The sequence below is a fragment of the Crocodylus porosus genome, unplaced genomic scaffold, assembly GCF_001723895.1.
Source record: "Crocodylus porosus isolate Cpor-Errol unplaced genomic scaffold, CroPor_comp1, whole genome shotgun sequence".
In the NCBI taxonomy this organism is placed as follows: domain Eukaryota; kingdom Metazoa; phylum Chordata; order Crocodylia; family Crocodylidae; genus Crocodylus; species Crocodylus porosus.
In genome coordinates this window covers 58556582-58562026 of record NW_017728909.1, presented here as the reverse complement: position 1 = coordinate 58562026, position 5445 = coordinate 58556582, and the positions used below count along the sequence as shown (strand labels likewise).

Sequence of the window (5445 nt, the reverse complement as noted above, 5' to 3'; positions counted from 1 at the left end):
TAGGGCACTTGATACCAAAGGGCAAGTTCCAGCTTTCCCATGTTAAACCCAATCCTCTTGCCAAACAACCTGTGGCTAGTTCCCTTGCAGTGCAAGCTGGGGGGGGGGGGTGCATTACCTGAGATGAATCGGCGTTTGGATGATGGGGGGCAATGAGGGACGGGATCTGCGCTTTACTAGTTCAGAGGACCTGAGGTCTGGGGTGGGAACAGAAGCAGCTTGGTAGAAACAGGCACATATCGCTCTGTAGCCCCTTCGTGCTCACAACAGAAAAAGGAGCAGAATTAGTTAATTATCTTTACACGGGGCAGTTAATCCATTAGAAAGGGGTGATCTGTGCATATTCAGAGAAAAGCTGGCCACATGAATCCGTGCTATTGTGGATGAAGAGAAAGCGAGCCTATAAAGGTAGTGCAAAGTTTGACACATGTTTACAAGAACACAGCACAACAGTCTCCAGCACGACAATAAGTTCAGTGTTTGCAGACAAAAGAGACGAGAGATTTTGCTTTTTATATTCGGCCCATGTTAGGGGATGGAAGGGAGCACAGTAAAGTGTAGTCCTGAAAGACTTTTGGCTGGATCCACACTCTCAGTTTGGTCAGGAGAGGGCGGGAAGAGCGGGACTTCCGAGCTGCGAGACAGCATCAGAGAAAACAGCAACCTGGAAACTGTGTCTGCACCCAGTTTGACTTGAGGAGGGGGCTGCCTATGCCAGGACTCGGGAGTGGGCAAAAATCCCCCGTGCCCGTGACACTATTAATACACAGTGGGGAATGGCTTCTTTGCAAAAATGTGATAAGTGTGTCCTTCCAAATCCGCAGTCACCCCCCCGCCCCCCGCCTTCTTGGAAATAGATTAACCGTCTTTCAAAAAAAATTAGCCCGAAATAGAAGAAACAAAAAAGTTTGGTTCACATTCTCCCAAAGGTGAAAAGTCGACCTGTTTGGGTGCGAGAGAGAGGGGGGTCTGAAAACACACAAGGCACGAATTATCAATGTCTTCGAAGTTATTAATAATACTTCGCACTTTCACAGCGCTTTACATTTGCCAAGATCTGAACAAACACTAATTAGAGCTGCTATTTTGGTTTTTTGCATTTCAAGCCTCTTTTTTAGGAAGAAGAATTGAACGTTAATCTCCAATTCCTTTTTTTCTTGTATTGAGGAGGGGAAAACACACGCACACACGAGATACTTTTCGAGCTACTCTTAGAAACCATTTTTGCAAGTTGCCAATAATGGCATGATCAATAAGCTCTATGGCTATTTCTAATGTATCAAACAGCATGCATGTTAATGACTGTAAGAGTGATTGCTTTTATTCCAGTGATTAAATTTCTTCACTTGGGGGTTCTCAAATATTTGCTGGTATACCTCTGATGTTTAATTTTGGCTTCTGTTTTTAACAAAACAAATACCAGTGAATGCAGAATGTTTCTGTGCAGGCAGAAGATAGCCCTAGATCATTAAGAGCAATATTCTTTCAGGATAGTTTTTTCCTTTTGCAGTTGACATCTTTCATCTCTGACCAAAAATGGAACGGTAATAGTGTAATTCCTAACTTTATAATTTTAACTAAGTATACGTTTTACTAAAATATGATCTAAATAAAGTCCACTTGAGTAGCACGCATGCTCATCAGTCTTCTACGCAGGTCGCAGAAACAATTAAAACAATAAGTAAATAAATCCACCGAGAGGTTTCATAAACTCAGACAGCACAAAGTTAATCTGGAAATGAGAGAAGCAGACTTCCTATTTTGTCATTCTTGGATGGTATATCTGCATATTAGCTTGCAGACAAATTAATCCGATTCACGAGAATAATATTTTGCTTACATATTTGCTTTTTGTAAATACATTTTAACGCAGATCCATACAATGCAAAAATTATGTTTCATTCATATGCATGAGTAAATATAAAAGGCAGATGTAGTCTGCTTGTAACCACTAGACAGTGATTGCTTGAAGTGCTAGAGGAAAGCAACTTTTCTCTGGTATATAAAATGATGGAATATATATATATATATATGCACACACACATACATTTTTTAACATATCAAGCACCATCTTCGGGGCTAATTAAGGTGAAAGGCAATATCACAACAAAAGGAAGGCTGAATGGAAAAGAACCAAGGATAAAAAGTGCAAGATGACACCCACAAGATGGCTGCCTTTTCATTCTTTCCCTATGATTATAGCCCAATTTCTACAGCAAAATTAATGTAAGATGTTCTTTACAAATACATTATTATTTTGTAAATCAGAAACAGGTACTACATCCGCCTCTCCCCTCCCCCCCCCAAAAAAAAATCTGCAAGCAATAACCAAATTTATCAAATACATTTAGGAGCTCTCAGTATAAACATATTGTACTGTAAATATATTAGTCATCAAACTTACACCTACACATTTATGTGCGTGTGTGTGACAAACGTAATAAAATGTGGAAAAACAGGCAAAATAAAAGAGATCGTGGTTTTAATAAGCAGGGCCGAGTAAGGGGAGATATGAGCAACATTGCACCATTACTTTCTTTTAATAGATAAGAAAATAGAGTGTTAATAATAATGTTACTTGAATGGGAAAAAAAAATTCTGGTGACTTTCATTAGAGAAACTTTGGAGACTTGGATACGTACTATTTTCATACGTGATCTGATTAACTCATTTCACTGTGGCCAGACCTCCAGTTATTTTAAATTGCTATTTTAAAGGCAATATATGCAATATTCAGCATTTGACTTAGAGTAATGAGCTTAAGACTATTATTTAAAAACAAAATAAACGTCACATTACAATATCGTCAGATTTAACCAGCAAGCTAAGATAAAAGAAGACTGGATATAAACTGTAAATAGTTTGGGTTTTAGCCCATTCAGCAAAATTGTTAGGTTACAAGGTTACTATGTGGGCAGAGACTACAGACGAAGAACAAAGCAAGTGGTTCAGTTCCAATAGGAAATATAATAAAAAACCCTTTATCTAAAAGCCATCAGGGACAAGCACTCAATACAAGTTAACAAGCAGGAACTGATAAGATAACATTTATATGAGGTCAGAAGTCAAATGCCAGTCAAAGGCTTTTAACCTCTTGGGTCATAAACAGGAATAGTTAAAACACATAGATAGTTATTTATCGGAGTTTAAAGGTACCTGATCATTGTCAGTGAATAACGCGATGATTAAACTAATTGGGATTTATAGAAGAAGAAGTTTGTAGTCGTTAACATAACATGCAAAGCCCCTAGCCTATAATTCTTCATTTTTTTAAATTCTCCTTTCTGTTTCCCATAAATCTATAGACCAAAGCTGATAAACAACCCAAACGCTAAACATTGTTTTAAAAACAGAAGCATGCACACTTAATACACGAACTGATCTGTGCAAACCAAGACTTGTCTAAGGATTCAATGGACTAAATATTTACAGTCAACAGACATAAAAGAACAATAAACAGCCTCCCCATTGTGGTGTTAATGCCACTGTTTCCCCCCCTTACACTTCATTGACACAAAAAGAAATTCCACTATAAAAAGAGAGACGAATTTGTCTTCAGAAAAAAAATCTTTTATTTTTTAAAATATGTTTATTTTTAAGCATATACAATTCATGTCAAGCAAAGATTTAAAATTGCTTAATTAGACTAGTTATTTAGCCAAGCAATTGCCATTCATACTTTATTATCGAGTAATTTGTATTTGCTGTTGCAGGTTTACTCTCCAAATACTATCCATTTAACGTATTTAATGTCCAAAACGTGAATTTTGAGGGTATAATTAAAAGACAGAAATGAAGTCTATCTATATAGACAGAAACAGGGACTGTTGTAAGGCCTTTCTAGGCCCACTGTTTCTTTAAACGGAGTTCACAATACACTAGACGAACATTGTGGATTTAAAATGCTTTTAAATATTTATCAGAAGTATTTTATCACCATATTCAAATGACACCTGGAGTGCACTCACCTTTATTGACAATCTCTGTTCTGAAAGTCCATTTGCTTCGCGAAAGCCCCCCAAGCAGAACAACAAGGACTAACCGTTTTCATTCAGTTAATGTTTAGTAAAAAACCAAGCAACCTTAATCAGCATGCTGATTGCATCGTCAACTAACAAATAATTTACTACTCTGAGCATTGCATTCCATTAAAAGCTCATTAAATTTTCTGTTCTCCAATGGGAGCTTTAGCTTTTGAACTGCATGCTTTTGCTCCGAATTATCACTTATTCAGTTTTTGCAAAATGTTTTCCAAAGCATAGGTGAGAATTTCAATATCTGTAGACACTAAAAGCCTATGAAAACATATCTCAAGTTTGTCTTTACATTATAGATTTAACAGTCTTATGGGGAGAAAAACCTACTTTGTTAGAATCTACCACAGCCAGTTTAACTTTGATGAAACATTCCCCTATCATGAAGATGAATAGCGAGTGATATAGGTTCGTGTAGGTTTTGAACATATAAGGAAACACTACAGAGAGAGAGTTTTATTTTATCAGTTTGAAATGATCCTTAAAATTAGAAAAGCCTCTCATTTTATTGTTGCAAACAAATAGCAGAAAAATAGACTTTGTGTTATAGGACGCACAACTTTCACATCTTGGGAAAGGCACTAACTCAGCATGTTTATTGGGGTTTTGGAGGGGGGGGAAATCACTCCATAATCTCGCTCAGACTTGCATACTAAAGTGCATATAATCGTTATATTTAATAAGTAAAACGCAAAAAAAAAAAAAAAAATGTCAGCCCCTAAATTAACATGCATCTTTGGATTGCTAATTGTGCTCATTGCAAATTTGGGTCATTTTGCATGAGTGACTCTAATGTAGGGCTGAGATTGCCATATAGCGTAGTGGATTCCTGATTCCCTGTGCTAATCCTGAACTCAGTGATTGTGTCAGGTGCAGTTCTGTATGCTCCAGCAGCTGGCTCATCCTCATCAATGCAAATAAGGCAACTCCTACAATCAAAGCCTCGTGAGTCTAAAGCCTGATTGCTGAGGGCAGGCTAAAGCACTACACAGACTCACTTTCAAATCATACTAACTGACAAGACAACTGTAATGTCCCTCCAGTTCAAAATTAGCCTTTGCCAAACAAAACCAGGAGAGAGATCCATCAGTTTAAGGGTGTACGAAATATTACTAGATCTCCTCTGGATATTAACCGAAGATGGGTGACCCCCCACCACTACTTTAATGTAGTCTACGCTGTGGCAGGCTTTACCAATAATTAACATTATATTTGAATACCTCTTATGAGCACAGACAACAAAACGTCACGTGTGGAGCACCGACCCCCCCCCCCCTTTTTTTTTTCTTTTTTCCCTCCTATAGACCCAGGACTAAGTTCAGTGCCCATTGCAACTGAGACGCACACAGGAGGGGAAGCAGGAGTCAATGTCTCTGGGTGTCAGGCCATCAGGGCTGGATCCAGAAGTTGG

The 5445-nt window shown here is 37.9% G+C and overlaps 1 long non-coding RNA gene across 1 annotated transcript in view; it reads right to left on the bottom strand.

Annotated features, from left to right (window-relative positions):
* Nucleotides 1-4108, bottom strand: part of LOC109308089 — a 23233-nt gene extending 19125 nt beyond the window's left edge. Inside the window, exon 1 of the long non-coding RNA XR_002100457.1 lies at nucleotides 3969-4108. This is a non-coding gene — a long non-coding RNA (uncharacterized LOC109308089). The remainder of the gene's footprint in view (nucleotides 1-3968) is intronic.
* Nucleotides 4109-5445: the final 1337 nt, after the last annotated feature.